This window comes from Petaurus breviceps, unplaced genomic scaffold (genome assembly GCF_028583685.1).
Source record: "Petaurus breviceps papuanus isolate PSGF00001 unplaced genomic scaffold, PetGlider_PUasm1.0 98, whole genome shotgun sequence".
Lineage (NCBI taxonomy): Eukaryota > Metazoa > Chordata > Mammalia > Diprotodontia > Petauridae > Petaurus > Petaurus breviceps.
In genome coordinates this window covers 25,345,803-25,373,428 of record NW_027187460.1, presented here as the reverse complement: position 1 = coordinate 25,373,428, position 27,626 = coordinate 25,345,803, and the positions used below count along the sequence as shown (strand labels likewise).

The 27,626-nt window shown below is 38.8% G+C and overlaps 1 long non-coding RNA gene across 2 annotated transcripts in view; it reads left to right on the top strand.

The window, feature by feature from the left end:
- The window catches only part of LOC138156091 (uncharacterized), a 43,920-nt gene extending 16,294 nt beyond the window's left edge, over positions 1-27,626 (top strand). The window contains exons 1-3 of one of the 2 annotated variants that reach the window (XR_011167061.1): positions 9,364-9,517; positions 12,348-12,494; positions 26,650-27,626. This is a non-coding gene — a long non-coding RNA (uncharacterized lncRNA). Of the gene's footprint in view, positions 1-9,363; positions 9,518-12,347; positions 12,495-26,649 lie in introns of those variants that run through there. The other variant, XR_011167060.1, reaches the window with a different exon arrangement.

The window sequence follows — 27,626 nt, the reverse complement described above, 5'->3', positions numbered from 1 at the left end:
ATATATATATATCACTTCTCTTTACCCATTTGTAAAATGAGAGACTTTGAGTTAATGATCTATAAGTTTCCTTCTAACTCTAAAATTCTGTGATAATGTGGTAGAAGAGACCCAAAAGGGGAAAACCATTGAAGCTCTCATCAAAAATTCTATATTTCAGTCTCATATAGAAATGGTTGCTTGGGGGGGCAGCCAGGTGGCTCAGCAAGTAGGAGCACTGGCTCCAGTGTTGGGATGACCTGGGGATCAAATCTGGGCTCAGATACTTAGCACCACACCCAGAAATAACTGGCTGTGTAACCCTTGAGCAAGTTACTTAACCCCAATTGCTTTAAAAAAAAAATGGTTGCTTGTGGTCACATTTATCTATTCCCGACCACACTCTTAATATTTTTCCACAATCACCATCCTCCTCCCTCAATCTATTAGTTTTCCTTCCTGTAACATTGTCTGCAATTTTCTGTCCTGATGATTTAGTCCCAAATAGAACATATGGCCCACTATTGAAATCTGCCTATTGACCAGTTGACCCATTGTTCTGCATATTGGAAGACTGAATCATATCTGCTGCAGGAAATGACTCCCAAGGGTCTTTCTTGATTATTCATGATGAATTGAGGTTGAATGTAAAGCTAGGAAATAAATATGGTTGGAATAGCCAAACAAGTGGTCATCAGATTCAGATGGGGTTGAGTAGTTTGAATGTGGGAGATCCTCAGGGAGCAAATAAAGCAAATAAATTTTCAATGGTTTGGAAGTTCAATGTGAATCAACACTGAAATAGAGAAGGCAAAATGTAATGTAATCATAGGCTGAATTAAGAAAGGCATAATATCCAAAACTAAGGAGGTAATAATACTCCTGTTTCCCACCATGATCGGACCAGATCTAGAGTATAGTGTTCAGTTCAAATATCCACATTTTAGGAAAGACAATAAGTTGGAGACTATCAAGAAGAGAAAGCAGAACTGTGAAGATGAGATTATATCTTATGTGGATTAATACAAGGAAATGGAGATGTTTAGACTGAAGAAGAGAAGATTCAGGGGGAGCATGATTAAACTAGTTCTACTTGGATCCTGAGGGCTAAACTAGAAGCATTGAATAGAAGATGCAAAGAGACAAATTTCAATTTGAGATTGCAATTAGAACCTGAGATTATGTAAACTGATATAAAGTGAGGTAGGAGTAAGGAGGGTGAAACACTGTATACAATGCTGATAATAATGCAAATATGTAAATCAAAGGAACAAAATGGTCCTGAACCTGTGAAATTCTAATAACAAATCTCACCTCCATAGATCAGATGAGAAGATGCACCTCCTTCCCTTCTTTTGGAGAGGTGAGGGACTATGAATGTGAACCATTTTATATGCTATCAGACTTAGTTGGCTAGTCTTACTGAAATGCTTTTTTCCCTCTTTCTTTTTTATACTTTGTTATAAGTAATGATTCTCTGAGTAGGGAAGGGGGGAGGATATTTTTTAAGGTAAATATGATGTAAAATCAAGTCATCAATAAAAATAGAGAAGGAGAAGGAGAGAAAGAAAGGGAAGGAAGAAGGGAGGGAGAAAGGAAAAGAGAGTGGGAAGTAGGAAGGAAGTGAGGAAGCAAGGAAAGAAAGAAAGAAGGAAGGAAGGAAGGAAGGAAGGAAGGAAGGAAGGAAGGAAGGAAGGAAGGAAGGAAGGAAGGAAGGGAGGAAGAAAAAAGAAAGGAAAGGAGATAATTGAAAGTTGAATGGATTGCCTTGGAAAGTTATTTGGTTCTATATCATTACAAGTCTTTAAACAAAAGCGAATTGGTCAGTCACGGGTTGTGATACAGAATATTCTTGTTCAAAAATGTGTTAGCTTAGATGCCCCTGGACTTTCCTTCCAACCCTGAGATTCTGTAATTCTGTGCAACGAGACATACCAACAAGGACTGTGAACTTTTGGTTCCTTTGTTACTTAGATTCTCCATATGTAGTAGTGTCATAGTTAATTTTATTAGACTTTAAGATATGTAAGAATAAAGACTACTGTTTTTCATCTTAGCCTCATCTATGCTGGCCATTTTGTTGCTTGGTACAAAGAAGGCATTTAATAAGTATTTCTTGAATTGAAATAAATTCTAACTAGAAGAACTTCAAAAAGCTTAATTTGAAATGGACTTTCAAATATGGGGAGTCAATGGGTGACACAATACTTGAATACAGATTTTGCTCGTTACTCTATTTAGGCAAGCCATTTGACCTTTAGAGGCCTCTGGTTCCTCTTCCATAAAATGAAGACTAAATGATTGTAAGGTCTCTTTCAGCTTTAACCTTCTTTGCTCTGTGGTAAAATTTGGGATTCTGATAATAGCTGAAACTCTACTCCTAAATGAAAATACTTGCTAATATGACTGTCCTCATTTGTGAATGAGTGATAACTGTCTTTTTTGTCTATTGGGCTTTAAAGAACTGATATGTATTTATTAATTTGGGAGTCAGTGGGTTTAGTCTGGAATTCGGGAAGTAGTCTAAGAGTCCTGTTGGCTTAAAATATCCAAAGTTCTGTTCTATAACCAGTGACTCAGTAATTCTTGGATTGTACATTATACTATACATTAATAGATGACAGGGGTGAGGGGAATTGATGGGAAGTGGTGAGTAAAAGGAAAAACGAGTTCTTAAGTCACCTCATTGATTTGTAGTAGAAAGAAGGGTAAGCCAATGGAAATCACTATCTCTACCAAGTATGAATAGATAGTAGAGGGTAATAGAAAGAATGCCTGAGTTGAAATCAGGAGACCTAGAATCTAATTCTGGATCTAATATTTAGCAGCTGTGGTGGAAACTTAGATAAATTACTTCCCCTCTCTGGATCTCAGTTCTCTTAGTTATAAAATGAGGGGGTTTCACTAGATGGTCTCTAAAGGGCCCTTCAAATTTTGACCTTCCACACCTCTATGATTCATCCTAAAAGCTTCAGTTCCATGAGTAGAGTTCATACCCATGAGTAATGAATCATGATGACACTTTTTTGACATGACCCGGGAAAGTATCTGTACCTTGACAGGGGTTTCAGTGGGTTCTGATTGATATTCAGAGAGTAAGCAAGACTGGGGGGAATACCCATGTCCACCTGTCAAGCTGTCAGAGCAGGAAGTTCCCCTGAAGAGAGAGCAGCCTCAGACCATACCCCTGGCTCCAGGTCTCCCACAACTCAAGGATCATTTGTTTCTTCCTGGGTTTAGGATATGGTATGGTGGGGATAAGTTCCTACCAAATGAAAAGGGTGTCTTTTTCTTTGTTTGATTTGTTGTTTTGTTTTTTTTTTTTTGTTTGGTTTGGTTTTTTAATATGCTACAAGTACACAAATCCAATAAGATGTTTAATCAAAACATGAAGCAAGGCTAAAATTACGAAGACAGTGTGCACAGTGCTATTGCTGCCTCCTTGGACCACTCCCCTCACCATCCCAAGACACTCTAGTGATCCATAATACCATGCTATTCTCAGGTATCTCCTCAACCTCAACAGGACATAATTGATCAAGGTTTCCAATTGTTAATCAGTATTATCCACAGTCTTGCTCACCCATATCTCTCTGTGTCTCAGAGCAGCTATTAGAATTTATTATACCTTCTCTCCCTGGAACTCTAAATCTTGAAGTCAGAAAAGTTCCATTTTCCCCATCTTTCCCCTAGTTTCTAGGTAGACCCCTTTTATGGCACAGCTCCCTTTCACAATGTCAGCTGCTCTTCTTGCACCACTGGTTGCCCCTCTCATACCTGTGACTTTTCTTTGGTCACATCTCTCACTTGCCCTTTGAAAATCTCCCATGAGATTTTTATCAGTTCTTGAATCTTGGTGATCTAAAAGCTATTGAGCATGCAAATAGGCTCTAGGAGATTAAGTTTGCAAGGTAAACATGAAATCCATCCACTGGTTATGTCCCATTACACGCCAAAGGAACTTCCACTTCATTATTGGCCGTATACCTTAGCAAAATGGTTTCCGAAATAGTGTGTGTTGGTACCAGTGAACTTAATGGACATCACAAAAAGAAATGAAGCTGTAGAATTGTAAAACAAGCCAAAGCACTTGCTAATCACATTTCCTCTATCCTCTACCTCTCTCTACCTCTTTACCTCATTTTATTAGATCTTTGGTATCCTCCTCCACCAACATACCTGGCAATCCCTTCATACCTTCTCATACTATGTGATTCTTCTGCATCTATTTTGCATTAATATTCCATAATGAATCCAAACAATGAACTAGAGGTCATTTTGTTTATTTAATACCTTTGTGATGAGGTGCAGGCTCTGGGAACCCCCTTGAATTTGATGGGGCATTTGCATGAGGCCACAAGCCTTTCATTGTGACTCTGCCCAAACCTTTGTTACTAGCTTGGCCCTCCATTGTCCATCTAATTCTTACCCTTGAGCCTGTCAAAATATCTATACCCAAATCAACTGTTACCTGACCTCATTAACTCTTCCTGAAGACCCTACCCAAACTCATTACTGGAATCTGACCTCACTAACTCCTCCTGAAGACCCTCCCCAAACTCATTAATAGAGTCTGACCTCATCTGACTCCTCCTGAAGACCTTCCCCAAACTCCTCCCCTAGACCACCCCTACATTCCTCCCACAATCTTTCTGTACATAAGACCCCATCTTGTCTCCATGTGGTGTGAGAGCGCCATAGAATTTTTCTAGAATTTACTCTGTGTCCAATGCAAGGGAACTTTTAATAAATTTTGCTTTTCTTTGGTTGAGAGGAGATTTGAGTCAAATTCCTTCAGCAGGACCTGGTATTTTGGGGTCTCGAGCACCCCTAACCCTATACTTCATCATTTTATGGTAACCTCATCATTTGTATAATGCTTGCATTGACCATGTCTTGATTCTCATTCTCAGTATCTGGGCTAACCTACCTCCTTTTCTAATGTGTCATATATAGTAAGCTTGAATAAAGACTGGTAACTAAAAAAGTTATAGCTTGGGGGTGTTGTTTTTGTGTTTTTGGTAAAAGAAAAAGAACACAGGACATGAACTCAGGACTTGAAATCCCCTGTCAGAAATGTACTTAAAGTATATTTGTGCACAAATTGCTTAATCTCTCAAATTCTCAGTTTCTCATCTGCAAAATGAATTGTGGTACATACTATACTCCCTGCTGCAAAAATCTTGTCACAAAAAAATGCATATTTGCAAACCTTAAAGTGATTTATTGATTGGTAAATTCAGAAAAAGGAAGATTGTAGTCCCAATGTAGCCAAACCTGGCAAGGTTATATCTGGAATATGGTGATCAATTTTGGATATCACAGCTTAGAAAGGTGTGTTCAGAGGCTGAAAGCAAGAATTGTTCATAGGTTTAGAGTTGACAAGAGTCTTAGGAATAATCTACTCCAACCCCTCTTTGATCTAGAAAAAGAAACTGAGGCCTAGCAGGGCTAAATTATTTGTCCAAGGTCACACAGTCAGAAAATGGCAAAACCCTATTTTTCATTTCAAGTCCTTTTACTCTTTTCTATTTAGACAATATATTGCCTAAAATCAAATGATAACAGGTAAAAAGTTAGAACACCTTCCCCCCTCCAAAGAGATTAGAACCAAAATCTTGTAATGTAGGAAGACCACTAGGAGACCATGTCTTTGGAGGATTAGTTAAAGGAAAGTATTCTAGAGAAGTAGAAAAGAAGAGGACTTGATCATTGTTCTCAAGTGGAAGAGAGACAGGAATTGACTCAGAGACCCTGATTACTTGATTTCCCTCCCATTTGAGCTGATGAAATTATATAATGTAAAGTGAAGGTAACAAAGGAAGTGACATGCTTAGGTCTTAAACAAAGTGAATGGATGAATGAATGAAAAAGTACTTAAGTCCATACTATGTGCAAGACTAGAGAAGAAAACGGCAAACCTTTCCACTGTCTTTGGCCAGGAAACTGTGGAGGATGTTTTATATGTAACCACACTGAATATCATTTTATTTGATATTTCCCATAATTCTAGTCTGTAGATGACTCAACAGATCCTGATCCAATCATTTAATGGGTCACCCATCCCTCCCAGCTTGTGTCTCCTGAAAATATGATAAGCATGTCATGTATTCCTCAACTAGGTTTAAATGTTGAACAAAACAGGACCATAGAGAAATTCTGAAGGCAGTACAATAGGAATATTATGAAGAGATTAGACTGGTGGGATTAAGCAGGGCAGGATAGATCTGGAATCCTCATTATTGGATATGGCCGTTCTCTTATAACTGTGCCTTCCAACATAAGTTTAAATCCTGAAAACCCAAGAAAATAATTTCCAAAGTGCCTTATGATTAATTAGGTACAAAATGATCTTTCCCCCATTAAAGAGTAAAACACTCATTTTGTGAGGCCCTTTGTTGTACAGAAAGTAGTTCAGGGTGTGAAGGTTTGGGGACTTGAAGCGGTCTTGGTAGTTGTTTAGCCTAAACCAGGAAACTGAAAGTCAGAAAAGGGGGGTAGCAAAAACAAGATCATAAAGGCTGGTAGTAGGACAACTGGGTAGAAAACATAAGTGGTATTTTCTCATGTACATTCATGGATGTGGCGGGGGGTGGGGGGAAGAGATTGCTATTAATTATAGATTACATTTCATCTCCTGTGTCCCATACTAAATCTGTATGTCTTTATGGCAGGCTTTTGGAAGAAGTTTATAGAAATGCATTTAGAACATGCAACTGTCAGCAGATGGATCAAAGTGATTTATTTGTTTTACTATGGATCCCAGTTTCCCTTCCATCAGCCTTCTTGTTCCAGGGCCAGAGTCTACCCTTTGAAGTTCGTTGTAGGATCCTCATTGCCTTTGGCCTGCATCTAAAATAGAGTTTGACCTATAGCTCCCGACGCCTTTGTTGGCTTCCATGGAACGTTTCCTCTCCCAGGAAGACTTTGAAATGTCAAGTGTCCCAAAGGCCCTTTCTGCACAAGGCAAGTATGGCAGTGACTTTTGAGAGTTCTCCCCTTTCTGTGCCCCATCCCAAACTTAGATTCCTGAGAGATTTCCCAGCAGAAAAACTCCAATCAAATGCATAATCTTTATGTCAAAGCAAAGCATTTCCTCCATAGTCCAATCTACCTGTTTGTCCTAGTGACAAGGGCAGGAAAAGCTATATGGAAACCTAAAGCTTTCTCTCTCCTCTGAGCAAGGCTTTCTATCTTGTAGACCCTTAGAATGTTAGAACTGGAAAGGAAATTATAAGCCCATTTACTCACTACATAGTAATATAGTGTTTACATCTACTCTATGGGTTTCTATATATCTAAATCTAGATATGTACACTGTAGTATCTGTTGATGCTGAAGTGTATATACATGTAAATTGGAAGCATCTATGTGCCTATATATAGACATGTATATTTGTATATATATATGTGTGTGTGTGTATGTGTGTGCATATGTAGGATATATGAATCATTGATGTGTGTGTGTGTGTATGGAGAGGGGAAGAGAGAGAGAGAGAGAGAGAGAGAGAGAGAGAGAGAGAGAGAGAGAGAGAGAGAGAGACTAGTATACTTGTTTGTGTAGATAAATATGTGCAGTATGTTCCAAAACTCTAGTTTTAAGCTATTAAAGCTTAAACCTTCACTAAGACTTTTGGGACACCCTGTATAATGTATGTATAGATATACTCATTCAACTAACATTTATTAAGTGCTAAGTAATGTAGATTACTGCTAAGCACTCAGGATACAAGGAAAGGAAAAATAAAGTCTCTGCTTTCAAGGAGCTCATAAATGTAATGGGGAAGACAACATGCAAACAAACTTATGTTTAAACAAAATTTATGTAGGGTAAATCAGAGATAATCCTCAGAGGGTAAGCCTGAAGATTAAGAAGGACTGAAAAAGGCTTCTTACATAAGGTAGAATTTTAGCTGAGACTTGAAAGAAGGAAGAGATTAGATAAGGAGGGAGACTTACAGGCATAGGAGATAGCCAATGAAAATGCTTGGACTTGGGAGATGCTGTCTCCCATTTGAGAAACTGGGAGGAAGTCAGTGCCACTGGATCAAAGAATAAGGGTTGAGGAAGGAGAATAAAGTGTAAGAACACTGGAAGCGTGGGAAGAGGCCAGATTCTGAAGGCTTTGGATGCCAAACAGAGAATCTTATATTTGATCCTTGTCACAATAGAATAGAATCGATTGAATTAGGGGGAAGAGGTGGGAGGGTGAGGAAGGTCAAATTTGCCCTTTAGGAAGATCATTTTGACAGCTGGGTAGACTATGGAGTCAAGTGGGGAGAGACCTACCAGAACACTAATGCAACAGTCCAGGTGTGAGGTGATAAGGGTCTGCTTCAGAGTGGTAACAGGGTCAGAGGAGAGAAAGGTAAATATAGGAGAGAAGTAGAGAAAGAAGAAATGGAAAATTTTGCCAACTGATTAAAGAGAAGAGGGTGAAAGAGAATAAAAATTGAGGATGACATCTAGATTTTCAGTCCTGGGGATTATACGTCTATCTAGATAGATAGAAATAGATATCTATCCTGAGAGGGAGCATGATATATAGAGTACTAAACTGACCATCAGGACTCCTGGCTTCAAATCATACCTCATTTGTTTAGGAGCTGTGTGCCCCTAGACACATCACTTCATATCTCTAGGTCTTGGTTCCTCAACTGTAAAATCATGAGATTAGACTAGATGGCCTTTAAGGTCCTCTCCTTCTCTAAATATATAAATATATGATCCTGTACCTATAACCACTCTCACTTGATGAATTCATCAGATTTCAATGGTTCAGTTAAGATCTCTCTGCAAATGGGAGCAGCTAGGTAGTGCAGTGAATAGAGCACCAGCCCTGGAGTCAGGAGGACATCAGTTCAAATCTGGCTTCAGATGCTTGATACACTTACTAATGTGTGACTTTCAGCAAGTTACAACCCCAATTGCCTTGCCTTCTACCCTCCCCCTCAAAAAAATATCTCTGCAAATGACTCCCAAATCTATATATCCAGCCTCAGTCGTTCTCCTGAGCTGAAATCCAATGTCACAAACTGCCATATGGCCATTTGGAAAGTGATGTCTCATAAGTATCTCAAACTCAGAATTCCAAACAAAGTTCATAATATTCTTCCCCTAGCCAAACACATCCCTATTCCAAACTTTCAAATTTCTGTTAAGATGACAAATATATATTAAAGCCAGCTCAAGCAGGTTGGTAAGAGCCAATTGTTAAATCTTCAATGTGAGCATTTAGACTTCAGAAATCAGCACACACTACAAATCAAGGCTTGATTTATTGCTTTATTGATTGTCTAGATGCAAAAAAAAATGATAGAGAAAATGTTAATCTGCAGATTAATCTTAAGTGTGTCTTGAACACATTGTTTTTCAGAGCTGGTTGTTAAACATTTATGACCACATTCCTGAAGCAGTGTCATGAAGACTGAGAGTGCCAGAAGAAGAGGGTGATTGATCATATCAGAGATTGTAGAAAGGTCAAGAGGGATGAGGATTGAAAAAAGGCCATTAGATTTGGCAATTAACTGAAATGACAGGTTAGTTCATTTTTGTTCTGGCATTTGGGAGCATCGGCTACTATACAAAAGCTCGTTGTATGTTTGACTCCTCATACTGCATCCCAGCATCACATGGGGAGTCCATTCAACAAATGAGACATCATGGAAAGAGCAATGGCTTTGCACTCAGAGTATCTGGCTTTACATTTCAGCTCTACTATTGACTATTTATGTAAACTTAGGTTGTCACAACCTCTATGACCCTTAGGTACATCATCTGATCATTGCCAAATTCTTTCCCTGCTCCTAATTCAATAAGCCCAAGAAGCCACAAGGAAAAATGCCACTTTTTCACAAAGTCATGTTAGTGTCTTAAAAGGTAATTCATTAGTAACATTAAGTAAAGCAAATGGCCTGGCTGTCCCTGAACTCCCTTCATTTGAAGGACTTATGCATCCCACTCTATACCAAGTCATAAAATAAACCCCACCAAGCTCTCAACACCACACTGAAAATTGAAAAAGAAATTGGGCAGCATAGCAGTACACAAATAAAATGACCTTACTTAACAGAATTTGTAAGTAGCATCCTTTGAACTTAAAAAGGAAATAGGAGAGAAAAATATAATTAGCTCTAGTTCAGAAAAGATAAGATTTACTGTCCCTCTGAAAAGTCAAGAAGAACCAACAAACCATGTTGTCCTGGGATGTAGCAATACTGATAAGTGCTTTCCAGTTCCAAGTGGAGGGGATTCATTTAGAGAAGAAAGGGCATTGTCCCCTCTGCTGTGTTTATTTGATTTCCCTCCTAGTCAAGTGGACTGGTCAATCTTATTGAAGTGACCTTTGATCTAGTTGTGGGAAGGTCTTCAGCTGACAGCAGCAGTTCAATTTTGCAACATCATAGATCTAAAGCTGGAAGGGTCTCTAGGGGTCATCTAGTCAAACCCCCTAATTTTACAGCTGAGGAAACTGAGGCAACAAGAGATTAAAGTGGCTTGCCTGAGGTCACAGAGATAATACCTAGCAGAGCCTGGATCCAAACCAAGGTATTCTAATGCCATAACTCTTTTCATTACAAAACACTGCCCATGATTCTGTATCTATTATAGGATACAATTTAAGAGCCCAGTTACCCAGTAAAACTTGCAATTCAGCCAGGAATAGATCCACCTAATAACAATAGCAACAATAATAATAGCTGACAGGTATACAGAGTCTTAAAGTTTGCAAAGTCATTTATACAAGTATCTCTTTTGCAGGGTAGAATATGGGATCTGAATTTCCTCCCAAAGTTGCTCATTGAAATAACACGAGCCAAATGGGGGTGGATGCTTCCTACCTCCTCTGTTCCCAACCAACCAGTCCCATGCCTTGTAGATTTAGTGCCTGCTACTCCTGGCGTATCCTGAGCTTGTTTGGAAATCACTCACCTTCACAAAAAAATTCTACCATTTGCTATACTAATTAAACTGAACCACGCTATCTCACATTCAATCACATTTATGTAGCTCTCCAAGGTTTACAAAATGCTTTCCTCCCAACTTATACTTCATGGTAATTAGGTTAAGTATTATGAGCCCCATTTTGCAGATGAGGAAATTAAACCAAGAAAATTCTTGTACTGAACCAAAACTGATCTGAAAATTTCACTAGTGGATCCCTGTTTCTGACCTCCAGAGCCAAATGGAGTAACTCCAATACCTTGTCTACTGGGCAATCCCTCAAGTGTTTGAAGAACAATGATCACGTGCCCCCTAAGTCTTCTCTGCTCCCCTAGTTTCTTTAACAGATTCTCATCCACTGATGGTCCTGAGTCCCCTCCTCAGACTTTTAATAAGACTACAGAATCTCAAAAGCATCCTCTCAATACTGGGTTCCCTATCCCTGAAGGGAAGTCTTTCAGCAGAGACAGGAAGACTATCAGGAATGGTGTAACAGAAATTCACTTCTCACCTAGAGCAGAAAGACAATGAAGTAGAGACCTCAGATTATACACTGACAGAAAATCAAGGGGTTTATTCCTAAGTTCTCTCCAATTTAATTTCATAAACATGTGTTAAGCATCTATTATGTGCCTAATATACTGAGTAGATTAAAAGACAAAAATGAAATAGTCCCTGTCTTTAAGGAGTTTACACTCTACTGGGGAGAGGAAAGAGAAGGAAAGATAACATAACTCAGTCTCTGAGAAAATCAACATATCAACATGGCATCATAGGGAGAGACCTAGACTGGAAGTCAAGAAAGTCAGGAAAACCTAAATTCCAATGCTGCTTCCAGCTGTGTGACCCTGGGCAAATCTTACCGTGTTCAAGGAAACCCTGTAAGACTATGAGTCAAAGAAAGGATGCTGCATTGGTAGACAGACTTTCTTCATCTAAAACTTCTCCATAACAACGAAATCATAGGTCCAATCTTTATCCCTACAATCCACTAGGACATCCAGGTCTTTTTCCACATATATTTACTATCGAAACCTGTCTTCTTTATACTTTATTTGTACAACTGATTTTTTTTAACTCAAACTTTATTATTTGTTTACTTTTTTGTAATGTTTACAAATTTGTAATGTTACAAACAAATAAAAATGTTTACAGTCATTTTTCAGGTAATTGCCCATGTTACATCTTGCCACCAAGCTAGCAGGAATATATATTGAATTCAAGTCTTAGTGGGAAGAGAGTTAGATTTAGAATTGTGGGACCTGGGTTCAAACCCTGGATTTGCCACTGACCACCTGTATAATCAAAGATAAATCATTTAATCTCCCAGGGTCTCATCTATAAAATGAGAAGATTGGGCTAGATGGTCTTTAAGGTTCTCTATCGTTCTAAATGTATGAGTTTATGGTCTTTGTCACTTTCCAGGCTCCACAGGTAAACAAGAGTGATTATGGGACAATGACCTTGCAAAATACCTCAGAGATCATCCAATTCAAGTGATGACTGAATTATAATCCTTTGTGAAACATCCCTTGAAAATATCTCCAAACAAGACCAACGCTTATCTGCCAGGTATGAGATGCAGCGAATCCCGGTAATGAAACCCCTTAATTACTCAACACAACCCCCCTTTCCCTGCAGGAAGCTCATGGCATAAACTGTAATATGAAGGTTAGCTTTAGGCTGAGACTCAGAGACACAGAATTGGGCCCAACTACCACCTTTCACCATCCAGCAAATGGTTGTTGTTATTGTCCTTTATCTTCTAAGAGGACTAAAATGGCGTCACTATGTTAGAGTCAAGTTACAGTGTGTCCGATTGTGACTGATCAGACCAATACGAGCTCAGAATGCTCTACCACAGGCCAGACACAAATAGTCCATGTGAACCTTTGTGGTGTATTCTCTACAGTTTTGCATCTCACATTTCTTTTGAACTACCTCAAAACAAGGATCAGAGCAACAGCTTTGAGTGGCAGTTCGGTAGAATCTGGAATCAGAAGGCATGGGTTCAAATACTGCCTCAGACACTAGCTGTGTGGCATTAAACGAGACACTAAGACTTACTTTCCTCATCTATCAATGAGAGGACTAGATTAGATGGTCTATAAAGCTCAGAAAATATTGAATAGGAGGAAAGGGAGCAGTGTCCCCAAAAGGGCTTCCCTCTGTCCTGTCCTAGAGGCCCCCTAGAGAGGTAGTACTACCTATCCTAGGATTCAGTAAGAATCTGAATGCAATACACCAGAAGATCATTTAGGCCTGTCTTCCTTCCACCCAATGGATTGATAATTCTCCAAGTGCCTTCCAAGTGTGTGTCAGTAGCAGTGCGCTGGTAAATGTTTAACAGCCAGCTACCTAGGGAAAAAAAAGCATGCACATCATGTTTTTAAGTTTGCTGTTCATTATTAACATTTTCTCTATCACTTTCTCTTTTTTTGGAGGGGGAAGGCAGGGCAACTGGGGTTAAGTGATTTGCCCAAGGTCACACAGCTAGTAAGTGTGTCAAGTGTCTGAGACCAGATTTGAACTCAGGTCCTCCTGACTCTAGGGCTAGTGCTGAATTCACTGTGCCACCTACTTGTCCTTTCTTAAATCTAGACAATCAACAAAAACAATAAATAAAGTTCTGATTTGAAGCAAATTATTTCCCGTTTATCCTGTATATACCTTGCTTTGTATATATTTGTTTGCATGTAGTCTCCTCCATTCAATTATAAGCTCCTTGAGAGCAGGGACTTTCTATTGCCTCTTTTTGTATCCCCAGCTTTTAGCCAAGCACCTGGCATATAGTAGACACTTAATAAATGTTTATTGATTAATTAGTTAATTGGTTAATTGGATTCTGTTTGGCCTCAGATAGCAGAGCTAGGAATGAATAATGGATAAAAGTTTCAGAATGGAAAATGTTGTCTCAAAGTAAAAAGAAATTTCCTCAAGATCAAAACCATCCAAAAGTAGAGTGAGCTGTCTCGAAAGGTAATAATATTAATAACTTTTATTATTAAAGGGCTGTTATATTTGCAAAGCATCTTATGTGCTATCTCAGCAGAATTACATAATACTAAAAGGATGGCACCCTTAGTATACCCATTTTATACATGAGGAAACCAAAGGGAAGAGAAGTGAAGTGACTTACCCTATGTCATACAGCTAGTAAACACACAGATTTGAACACAGATCTTACAAACTGAAGGGATTTTAGAACTCCTTTACTCCAACTCATAACTTGAATAGGACTTCCTTTTACATCATTCCTGACAAATGGTCTTTCAGTCTCTGCCAAAAGAACTCTCTTCAGGGATAGGGAACCCACTGTTGAGAGGCTGCTTCTGAGATTCTATTGTCTTATAAAAAGTATGTTGAGGGGATTCAGAAACATGTAGGATAAGGATTTGTTAAAGGAACTAAGGTCATTTAGCCTAAAACAGAGACAACTTGGGAAGCACATGATCATTGTTCTTAAATATTTGAAGGACTGTCTTGTAGAAAAAGGGATTGTATTTATTCTACTTGGCCCCAGAGGTCAGAACCAAGAATTAGTAGGAATTCAGAAGGCCAATTTTGGCTCAGTGCAAGACTTTCCTGAACATTTAGAGAAGTTTAAAAAAAAAAAAAAGGAATGAGCTGTCTCATCACTGTTTGAGCAGTGGCTGAGTGACTACCTTTCAGGAATGTTATATATGAGACTTTGGCATTGGTTAGGAAATTAGACCAAATGACCTTTAAAGTTCCTTTTGGGTATGATGCCCTCAGTTTCTCCCCCCACCCCCAAGCTAAGCATTTCCTGATCTTTAGCTAAACTTCATATGTCATGGTTTCAGGTACATTGTGGTTGAATCCAAGTTGGATATAATTCTTCCTAAATGAACACAATACTCCAGAAGCAGTCTTACTAGGACAGTTTTATATCCTCATCAGACAGTCCCTTATCTCCCTAACTAGACTTTAAACTGATTTAAGATAGTGTATCTACTTTGTAAATGTCTTGTATGTAACTAGGTATTTTCATATTCATTTCTCCCTTTAGATTGGAAGCTCCTTGAGGGCAAGGGCTATATATACATATATCTGAATATAAGGAGAGAGAAACAGAGCCTTTTTTAATGCCTGGAGATTAGCACAGGAATTTAACATAGTAAGAACTCAAATGCCAGTTGGCTGACTGACTGACAAGTACTATGTCTTGTATTTATGACTCATAATTTTGATCCCCATGGTGCTTAGCACAGTGAAGGGTAAACAGCTGGTGTTCAAGAAAAGAATTCAGGGGAAGGGCATTAATATCATGCATCAAAAAAATAGCCAGATCTATCTACTCCCTAACTCCCAAATACATGTTACACACACACACACACACACACACACACACACACACACACACCTTCTTCTCTTAACAATAGCAACTGGATGATTCACCATCTCCAGAAACCAATATGCTTAATGCTTAATAATATTTGTGTTTTCTCCTGCTATTGCCTTTACCACAAATATACTATCCGTACCTCCTCAATCCATTTGCTGAAATCCTAAAGATTCTTCCAGATCCCATTTACATGCCACTTCCTCTGTAGCCTTCCATGATCCTCCCAGCTGTAAATGTTCTCTCTCATTCAATCCCATAGAAATTTGTATACCTCTTACATGATTGCCTTACTATATTTATTTGTGTATGTGTTACATTCCCCTAATAGTGTGTACAAAGTGGGCACAAAGATTATACCTTATTTAGCTTTCTTTTTCCCTTAGCACCTAACATAAGCTTTGCATATTGTAGATACTTAATAACTATTTGTTAAATGAATGAATGAATGAATAGCCTTAACTATTATTAAAAATCAAGTCATTATGAGACTAGTCCAACCATGTTTGAAATATAATGAGAAAGCTGCTAAATTTTCTCCTTGCCAGTTGTGGGGTGCTGTCATTTAGATGTTGGCAAAGAAATGGTTTAGGAGAGTTCTTTGATCTAGTTAGGTGCTTGCCCCTTCTTACTTGGACAATTATAATTAGTATCCCCCCTGCCAGTCTTGCCCTCTTCTTCAGCAAATCCTCCAGAGCACTACCAATATACTCCTCCTACAGCACACATCTATCAAGATTGACCCTCTGCTCAAAAATTTCAGTGGCTATCCATTTCCTAACAGATAAAATGTAAAATCCTAAGCCTGGCATTTCGGACACTCTACAATTGGTCACCTGTCTATTTTTTCAGTCTTATTTCATGATACTATCCTATGAAAACTCTGCTTTCCAGTCCAACTGAACAATTAACCATTCCCCGAATTCAACATTCTATCTCCTATAAGCATGTATTCACACAAACTGAGTCCTATACCTAGAATACCATTTCTGTTCTTCAGAATCTTGTGATCCTCCAAGGTTCAGCTGGAGGTGACATACTTTTGAGGGTAAAGATGTTGGTTCTTAAGATCTTTGAAAGAAGAGTGAAAAGCTAATGCTTGTGGAAACTCACACTCCAAAAAGACTAATAAGAGAATAGCAATGACTATTGACCCATCAGGGCAGCTAGGTGCCACAGTGGATAGAATGCCAGGCCTGAAGTCAGGAAGACTCATCTTTCTGAGTTCAAATCTGTCCTTAGACACTGGTTAGCTGTGTGACCCTGGGCAAGTCACTTAATTCTGTTTGCCTCAGTTTCTTCATCTGTAAAATGAGCAAGAGAAGAAAATGGCAACCATATTTACCACAAAAGCCCCAAAAGGGAGTTGCAAAGAATTGCACATGATTGAAAAACTGAACAATTGGCCCATCAGCCTACTTTCCCATCTCTACAACAGCCTTATGAAAATTACCTAGACATGTATTGAGGGCAAAAAGGTATGAAAAAGAAAAGAGACAGGATTTCACAAGACACGCTTTATATCAGACCACATCCTTACAGACACAAAATGTATTGGAAGGGGCAGAGAGAACAGGGTCCCACTATGTTTATTATGTATTTGACTATATAAAAGCATTGTATTTAGTAGACCAAAACTGTTCTAAAGGCTCTCCTTCCACAATATGTCTCCCATGCATATGTTAAAATCAGAGGATGAAAGTCATTTGGTATAGTAGATAGTGCACTGGCTTTTAAGTCCAGAAGACCTGGGCTCAAGTCTCACCTTTAACACACAATGGCTAAGTGACCCTAAGTGAGTCATTTAAATTCCCATAGTGCATGCAACTCTTGTAGGATATAAGTGGAAGAAAAGGTGCTAATTCATATCAGTAAAGAGAGTTCCATCATTGGGAGTTCCCTATACCAAAGAAATCACAGGTCCACTATAATTTTCTTTAATTAACCTTTTGGACAAGATTGGTGTCTTATCAACAGAGATAATTTTTGACAATCTTTTGATAATCAATATCCAAAGAGGCCAAAACAAAGTAAAACAAATAATTAAAAAAGCAGTGAGATACTTTTGCCAAAGGTTTTTGCCACTGTGATGGAGGCTGTCCAGAAGAGAGTCCATGTAAAAGAGGGATTCCCTCTAGATCACAGTTTCTTGATCTAGGGTCATTGGATGGACTTCAAGAAGTCCATAAACTTGGATGTGTAAAAATGTACCCAGTGTACCTACATAACACTATGTTCTTATGGAGTTCTAGAGTCTATGGTCTCCTCATTTTTCATTCTCTTCAGTTTGGAATTGGCACCATGTCCCAAGTCAGCACTGAGTTCAAATTTCAGAGTTCTGCTTGGGGGAGTTATAGAATCACTGATAAAATGAAATTATGACTTGGTAGGGGCCAGGAAGCCCTGTTCCCTCTGTTAAAATTTTAGGGCTCTATCATAATGTATAGTCTGTGCAATCTAAAACCCCCAAGGGTCATCTGTCTAGGCATATTCTGATCTCAAATAATGACAGTTCTACAAAGATAACAAACTAATTTATAATATCGGTCTTACAAAATACCAATATCAAATAGGTGTGACATAGGTAGATAACAAAATTTGACATGTTACTGGGTTTTTTGTCCTCTAGCGAAGGGAGAATGGAGAATAATGAGGATACCTCTCAATTATTGTGCTTCCATGGCTGAGTGTGAAGAATCCATATCAGATGATACCGTTCCTTCAATCAGGTTACTCCAATCATATTGTGGATAATGTTGCTGGCTGCCCCATGGGAAGTCCAGTTGTTTTCCACTCCTTTCAAAAGTGTTTTCCCTGCTTCCTAGTTTCTGCCATGCTGCTTATTCCTCAGGAACTCCAAAACATTTTTAGCCATTGAAAGATCTTATCTTTTCTGGATCCAAACCTTATGAAGTTATACTAAGATGCTCTTTCACACAAGTAGCTTAGTCCTTCTTCAGTGGAAACACACAGTAAGGGGCTACACACACATATTCAATAGATACTGTAAACAGGCAATGAATTGAGTATGAATTGAATAGGAAGAGGAAAGTAGGTAGATTGCCTTTAGAAAGTTATTTTAGTGGTTTTGATGATCCTAAGCTTCTCCTAAAACAAAGATCTATCTTTTAAACATAAATAATAATGGTCTTTCTCAATACCAGAGTGTTAGAATACCATAGTCTATGGAGAGTTAAAGCTGTGAATCTCCTGGAAGGCAATGGAGATGTGTGTACTAAGCAACAAATTGCCAATGGAGAATTTCACAGAAACAGCATGCATGAGAGATATCATCAGAGAAATATGTGACCAGAAAAGAATGTGAGTTAGTTAGTTAGTAGGAATGAAGGATAACTGATGAGAAGGCCACATGGTCCACTGATTTCCAACCAATGTTAGGAGATCTGGAGGAAGGTCCTCAGAATATTGGGTTGGACCCCCTCTTGAGGATTCACAGGTGTAGACAAGAAGTATGGCTGACAATCTTCACCATCAGAATGAGTCACCACATTGATGAGATCAACCTAAGATCAAAGGGAATCCTTTTTTACAGTTTCTCCTCCTCTCCTCTCCCTTTTAGCTGTCAACTCTCACCTCCTATAGGGGAGTCTGGCTACCTCCTCATAACAGTCTCCTCATCGATATTTTCAATCAGTTACTTCTAACCTTCTGTAAGCTGAGAAATCAGAGAGCTAAGCTTATTAACACTGGGTCATTTTTTTAGTAAAGACATTCTGAATAAGGTTCTGAGGGGCTCCTCTGTGGGTAAAGAACACAAGCTTCCTGATTTTGGCTTAGTTATTCCAAGACTTTCTTCTTTTCTTTCTTGGTTGTATCCTCTAAGTGAATTTGCTGGATAGCTCAGTTCCAAATAAGTGAGTTATCTTTCAGTACTCAATTTCTATATGCTAAAATTTGGGGAAATTATTCCAGTGGAAACCTCAAAGATTTCTCTTTTATTTTCAAGATGGTATTAAATAGGTTTGCAGATAAATGTGATTAATGAGTTATTGAATTGATACAATTTGTTTATGTAGCAATGTCTCTGCCAATTAATCCCTGATTAGTGAATGATTTGTAACTTTTTATGGTTCATAGAGCTGCAATCAACTTTAGGTGACTCTTCTTATTGCTTCATTTCAGTACCAAGGTTCAAATTTATTTCAGTCCTACCAGTACTTTGAAGAGGCCTTACTCTCATGTACAGAGTGGCCCAAAAGTCTTCATACAGTTTTAAACTATTAAAGTTCAATAACCTAAATGACAAGAGCAAAACCACAACAAACATTTATTTAGCCCCTACTGTGCTTGTGTTAGGTGATAACAGTACAGAAATGAAAAATAATGTGGTCCCTGTCTTCAAGGAGCTTACAGTCTACTGTCAGGATACAGCAAAAATGGGAGGAAATAGAAGCTGGACACAAATAAGTACAATATAAGAACAAATGTGTTTAGAGGAAACAAGGAATTTGGATAAAGTACTGTAGGAACAAAGAGAAATGAGAGAAATAATTATTAATAAACAATGACTTGGGGAGATCCAGAGTTTCCCCTTTCTCTGTAGTCCTCATCTCAAAGTTTAGTTTCTTGAACGTCAAAGAATTACCTCTCCTCAATCTTGTTCATACACCACCCAACCTTACAAGGAATTTAATCCTATTGGGTTCTACTCAGGTTTGGGTGGGGATAAATTATTCACTAGGTTACCCAAGACTGGGGGTAATTTAGAAGTAAATGACATAATAAAAATTCATTAGAATAGGTCCAGCCCCTCATTGTAATATTCATTCTCTCATTACTTGCTAGCCAATCAGAGTTGATTACCACCATCTCTAACACCCATTTTTCAAACCCACCATCATGATGGTCTTTGGCATTTGAGAGTGCCACTGACCTATTTTATTAAAATGTTAGCATTACTAATAAAACTTTTAATTACCCAGACATTATGTCCCTCAAACTTTTTAAATGTCACAGGAAGAAAATATTGTCTTCAAATAAAGTAAGGCTTCATGGTAGAACTGATTGCTAAGCTTGACCTGAAAAAAAAAAAAGATGTCAACAAAGGTATATCTGCTGCTCTGCCTGGTCTCAGCTCCAAGTAACAAGATGCCCTTCCCAGGTTGAGTTAATCACTTCTGATCTTATTTCCATACTGTAAACTCAAACCTTGATTGCCACCACTTCCAGCAGCCTCCTCTCCCCTCTGATTGGAAGGCTGGAGGATTTCTTCCTCTCTAGAGGGCAAATGGTAGACTCTAAGCTCTCTGCACTTTGCATCTGCTACTCTGCCTGGTTTCAACTCCTTGGAACAAGACATCCCTGCTCCAGGTACCCCCAGAATGTCCTATCCCCACTCCCTACTTTTCTGCCTCCTTTTGTGTATAGTTCTCCTCCCCCCATTAGATTGTAAGTTTCTTGAGGGCAGGGACTGTTTATTTTTATTAATTTTATCCCCAATACTTGGAACAGTGCTGGCACATAATAGATGTTTAATAAATGTTTATTGGATTTGTACTGGAAAACATTCCAGGATTGAGGAGGTGATCTGAAAAACTCCTGGGTGATAGAAGAAAATAAAATTAAATAAGGGGAAATGTAACTGTCTGGTTTTATTAGAATGTTGAGTACATATAAAGAAATGCAGACTCAGAGAGAGAGGGATAGAATTTGGAACTCAAAACTTTTTTTAAAAAAATCTTTAAAATTGTTTTAACATGTAATAGGGGAAATAAAATACTATAGTTTTTTTAAACAAAAGGAAATACAAAGAAATAAGGTGGGTTGTAAAGAGCCTTATATGCATAAGAATTCTCTATTGTATTCTATAAATTATAGAGAACCACTAATGTTTTAGAGGAAAATGAATGACGGTCAGACCTATGCATTCAAAAGATAATTTTGGCATATGTGTGAAGAACAGATGTGTTAAATGAAACTCTTGGCAGGTAGACCATTTAAGAGGCTATTGCAATTGTTCAAATGAGAAATAATGATTTCAGAGTGAGGAAAATGAGAAGGGATTGATTTGAGAGATCTTATGGAGGGAAAAGTAATAGGCACCCTATGTGGGAGACGAGAGAAAATTATGAGAGATAACTAAGGCTTTGAACTTGGGTAACTGGGAAAGTAGAGATGTTTTCATGGAAATGTAAAGGTGGAAGGAGAGTTATGTTTTGGGAAGGAGATGATAAGTTGGCTTTTAGATATGTGGAGTTTAAGATGATAGAAAAAATCCAGATGGAGATGTCCATAAAGAAGTTGAAAATGTTGGGAAGAAGATAAAGTAGAAGAGAGTGTGGAAGATGATAGACCAAGAGCAGCCAGGAGAAGGGGGAGGACATATTGGCCTTGACAAGGAGAAGGGCCAACTCATTCTCTGAGATTGGAGGTGAACACAGAGGAAATAGAAACATTGCTGTGTGTAAGATGAGAAATTTCAAAACAGATGGCCTCAATCTTCCCAATACAATAGAGGACAAAGTCATCTGAAGGGAGAGAGGAATTGGGGAAGAGAGGAAAAGATTTGAAACAGCTGTTGTGAAGACTATACTAGGGAGTCAATCAGAGATTTTTGTTCTTATTTTTTTTAAAAGCTTATAATGTAGTGATGAAGTTACTGGTGAGGTTAAATGAGGTGGATTTGTATGAATTCTGTCAGCAAGTTTCATGACTTCCCCCTGTAGCAAGTAGGGTTCAAAAGTAAAAGCAGAAAAGGCAAATGGTGAGGGTTTTACAGGGTGAACTAACAATTTCATCATGGAAGACAGTGCCTTCTTAAAATAGCTTTTATGTGACCAAATCTATGGAAGGAAAGAACTGAAATGTGAGTTTCTTGAGGAGAAATTGTTGCATTTTTATTTCTTTCTTTAATCCCTTAAGGCTAGCACAGTGATGTGGACATATGGTAGGTGGTTAGTATTTACTAAATAGAATTAAATTAGAGAAGGAGAACCAGTAGAGGCTAACAGACATGACAAGGACAAAGAGTAGATTCAGGAGGAATGAGGCAGCAAGAGAATAAGAAATCATTATGAGAGAAGGGAATTTCACAATCCAGGATTGTGAACTGGAATTCTTATCCGTGATGGTAAGGTCAAATGTGTGTCTTCTACTCAGTTGACTTGAATTAATAGAGAGATAGATTATTGGAATTGATGGAGTTAGTTGATTGAGAAGCCACCTTGTTAGAGGAACCAATGTGAATAATGAAGTCACTAAGAATGATGGCAAGGATTGAATTGGTGACTATGATTGTTACCAGGGGTTGAAGCTGTGATTCTATCCTGGAGGACAGGAGATAGCAGCAACAAGAATAATCTGACTGTCATGAATTTCAAAGGAGAGGTTGGGAAACACTGGCACTCAGGTAAGGATCTGAAAGTGGCAGCATAAGTAAAGAATATGCCAATACTTCCTCCATGCCATCTCTCTTAGGGGATCATGAAAGGAGTAAATAGATTTGAATCAATAAGCATTTATTGTATTCAATATTGCAATCAGTATCGGTCAATTATTATAACAAATAACCATTTGTAATCATTTACCAAATCCCAGGCACTCTGCTAGAAGCTGACACTACAAAGAAAAAAAATAGAGTCCCAGCCCTCAAGGAGCTTATAATCTATCATGGGAGATAGATAATACATGTGTATATCTGCTAACCAGCAGATGTCATTGTAGAGGGCAGTTTGGATGAGGAACGAGGGCTCTTCATCCAAACATGGGGTGAATGAAATTGATTCTTTCCGATAATTCCTATGTATAGCCACTAAGGGTTGGTTCCAGGTGTGACATTCCTGTGAGATCACTATTCCCTCTCTGTCTCTCATCTTGGCATGGAGGCTGGGGAGAGTCATGGTGGAGAAAAAAATAAAACCCAGTGGTACAGAGTAACTTTTCTTCTGGGAAATAAGGAGATTAGCTCATAGGGATTTTAGTTTCCAGGGCAAAGGTTCCACTTCACATGACTTATTTCTCTGCAAAGCTAGAAAACTAGAAAATACAAGTTAAACATAAAACTCATAAGATGTTCTGAGTGCCTGAGTGCCCAGGCAATTTATTGATTGCCAAATGAGGAAGATGGTCTCAGAGTCAACTGAATTTGGTGTAATCAATTTTCCACAGTTCCCATCCATGACTAGTATACCCTCTATAACAAAAACACTTACTGAAAATGCAGTTAAAATCATCTATGTTAATCTGGGAAACCATTGTTAAAATACAAATAACAAGCAATCAAAATTTAAAATAGCTGAGGAACACTTATTAATCAACCAAGCAGTCCATACTGCATGTAACAATAAAACAAATAGGAGAACCAGGGAATAGAGTAAGCTCCCCATTGTTTCACTGGTTTCTCAGAAAAGTCATAATTCAGTCATTACCTAGTGGATTCTCTTAATATGAAAGGGAAAAAGGACAAGTCTCCAGCTGATACAAGACAAGTCGATCTCCTAGAAAGCACCCTTCATATAGTGCCACTGATGCTGCTGTTCTCACTGTTGCGGTTTGGGGTTTAGGAGTGCTCAAGACCCCAAAATACCAACACACCAGGTTCTACCAAATGAATTCGACTCAAGCCTTCTCTCAGCCAAAGAAAAGCAAAGTTTATTAAAGATTCGCCATAATGGGTAGACTCTTAAGGAGCTAAGACTGAGTCTGAGCTGAGCTATATTGAATCCTAGCACCCTCATGGAGGCAAGACAGATCTTATATACAGAAAGATTGTGGGAGGTCTAGGGATGGTCTAGAGGAAGGGTTTGGGGAGGGTCTTGAGGAGGAGTCTAAGGAGGATCTTGATGGGACTGAGGTCAAGGCTCTAGGAATGGGATTAAAGGTGGGAAATAGCTGAAGGCTACTTAGAGATGACAGACAATGGAGGACTAGGCTAGTTTAAGGGTGACAGATTTGGGTATAGATATTTTGACAGGATCAAGGGTGGGAAGTAGCTGAACAATGGAAGGCTAGGCTAGGCTAGGCTAAGAGTAACAGAAATTTGGGCCTAGTGATAATGAAAGGCTTATGGCCTCAGGCAAATGCCAGATCCAGTGGGAAGATTCAAAGAGTTCAAGGGGGTTCCCAGAGCCTGTACCCCATCATCACCACCTCTCATTATCTCTCTCTACCTCTCCATCTCCCTGTACCTCTCCTTCCCTCCATATCCCTCTCTAGAGAGGAAACCACTGTGGCATAAAAACTTGCCTTCGAATTCTGTTCCTATATGTAATGGCAATGGGAATTTGAAGATCTTCCCTGCCCCTTGTATTTGCAATCAAACAGGTACTTAGCACCTTGTTCCAAGTTCATGATTGTGTCAAGTATTAAGACCCAGAACCTGTGAATCCCACAGTGGGAAGGACTTGTTGACATAACAGGAAGGGGAAGAATAGGGAGGAGCTAATACCATAGATAGATAGATAGATAGATAGATAGATAGATAGATAGATAGATAGATAGATAGATATAGATATACATCTATATATATATATGAAAAAGCCCAAGCTGAGAGAGGCCAGAACTTCTGGGAGCAAGCAGCATGGAGGCTGAGGAGCTGAGAATTAAGAAGAGAACTGAGAACTGAACTGAGAATTGAGAACTGAGAAATTAGAAGAGAGAAGATTTTGAGAACAGGACTTGTGGTGGCAGAACTTCTTCTGAGAGCTGCTGAAAACTTCTGAGGGCCAGTTGGAACTGCCGGGAATGAGAACTGAGAAATGAGAAGAAAGGAGAGCTGGGAGGAAACATGACTGTGGTACCTGTACTTTGCTTGTCTTTTTTGATGTTACTTTGTCTCAGACCTTGTTGTTGGGTCTATGTTCATTTCTCAGGCAGAATGTAAATTAATGGGGATGCTGGCAACGTGCATGGATGTTATTGTGGCTTTGTTAAGCTTTGTCTTCCCAGGAACAGAAACTGTGAAGGACTTGAGGTGGACAAGACACTATGAGCTTCAATATGGAACAGGAACTGCACAAGAAGCTGAATAAAGAATTGAGAGCTGTCTGCCTTTGAACCCAGGTGGCAGTTGGATAGATTAGGGCAGGAGCTGGTACCATGGAAAAGGAACCATGGAAGCTTAGAGCCTGCCTCAAATCAAGATGAAAAGACCTTTCCTTGGGTATTTAATGAAAACTGAGAAGATCATGATTTACTGTGGGCTAGGGGTGGAGAACTCTGACCTTTACCTTTAAATGATTGAGTTAAGGACTTCTCCAATTAAGAAGAAAGAAGATTTCTTGATTGAAGAGATTAAGACAATGTGACCTAGGGGTCGAGAATCTTTAACTTTGTACTTAGTGTCAATTAAGGAAGCTTGCCTCTTTAAGGATGATTGAACTAAGGACTTACTAAATGATTGTTACTAAATGAATGTTATCTTTTACTTAAAACTATGTGACCACTTTGGTGAAAACTATGTGGCCATTTTAGTGTTAAGTTGTTATGCCATAACATTGTGAATGTTGTACTTTGATTTTCTGCGAATGTTTTGCCCTAATTTGTTACTGAATAGAGAGTTCACTATATGGTGTAATCAGAACCTTGAAAGCTGTTCACAGCAGCAGTCCTCTGGAAAGCTGCTTATGCTTGGCTTTACACCATGAGAGTTTCTTCTCTTCCTGAGAAGGGAAGAAATACAACTCCAAATGTTTATCAACTTAGGTATAACCACAAGGTAACCAGGTCAGTGGCCATTGGTAGAATGTCTGTTACTGAGATAAAGCATAAAGCTATGTCCAAAACAAATCCAAAGTACAATGGGGTGGGACTTGAGGGTCTATAGCAACTAGAAAGATCAAGAAATTTTTCAGGTGCCAGGTAGCACCTGAACAATGCCTTGCATTACTGGTTATATATACTCTGTCACCTCTTTCTTTGGATAGCACTGATATCCTGAGTACCTAATGATCCACTATTGTTTTCTATTCTCTCTCCTGAGTACACATGCCCCTCAGAGGTACGTAACATGTTTTTGACAGCTGAGAAAATGAGGGATAGGGAGTCTTTAACATCACTAAATTTGTTTGGGACTGCTAAGTATACTCAGAAACAAATCCTGCTACCTAATGTCCCTCCCCCAGGATAAGGGTATAAGATACATTTCAATAAACTTAAGCCTGAGAATGATATACCCCAGAGGATTGGACTTTGGAAGTCTTCTTGGGTCTGTTGACCTCCAGATACAACAACTTGAGGCAAACATATGAGTGTGATCCTACAAAGTCGTCATTCTGAATAAAACTGATTTGTTGTTTGTTTTTTGTTTTTTGAAGACAACCAATGACATCACTGGTAATGTCTTGACTTTTCAGTGAATTGGACTTAAGTGAGGCACAAAGTCATCATCCTCACTCTCTCTTCCAGAGTCATTGAAGTTCACTGGCAAGAAAAAGTCAAGACAACTGGTGATGGCTTGGGATACAGTGGATAACTTTGGCACCTTTGATATCTGACCAAGTTCTGAGCACTCTACACTGCCTGTTTCAGCTGCTTTTATGGCCATTGGAACAAATTCTTCTCATCTGCCCATTCTGCTGTGGGAAGTCTTCATATGCTTGGGGTAGACATCCCCCTCACTCACCAATAGGTTTGAATTTTGTTGGCTACCCACAACCTGGTTTCACCCATTTGCTAAGACACCATGACCCTGCACATGCTATACCTTCTAGGACCTGCAGATGAGTTGGGCGAGAGTGGACACCAAAGGTAGATGAACAATCCTGAAAGGGCCCAGAAAGCCCTCACACCAGACATGCTAGTACTCCCTGAACTTGGATTGGTCAATAATGTAGCCTATGATAAGAATAGACAATGTAGGATTGTTTCAAAACATTGTATTCTTGGCCTACTCTGGGAAATAGCTAAGTGAAGGGTATGCTGGAACCATATCCTAACACCTTGTAAAAGTTGATTGTTAAGTTTTTAGTATGAGCAGGTACACTTTGGAAATCAGCAACTGCTACAAATCAAGGCTTGAATTATTGTGTTTTTGATTTTCTAGACTTAAGAAAGTGATGTAGATTAAATGTGGATTAAATTTTAAAGTATGTTGACAGTTCTCCCCACCCCCACCAGAGAGCTGGTTATTAAATACTTGTCAGCACACCACTAGAATAGCCCTATTGCCCAAAAGGAAAAGACTGAAGATCTAAAATGTCAGAGAAGTAAAAGTGAGAGGAGGACATGAAGACAGTGTGGAAAAGGAAGGATATAGAGAAAGGTGAAATAGGAGAAAAAAGAAAATAAGAGTAGGATTCAGAGAATGTTGGTATTATAAAGGACCTTAGAGGCCATCTAATGTAAACCTCACCTGAAAAATAATTTGTACAACAATATATCTC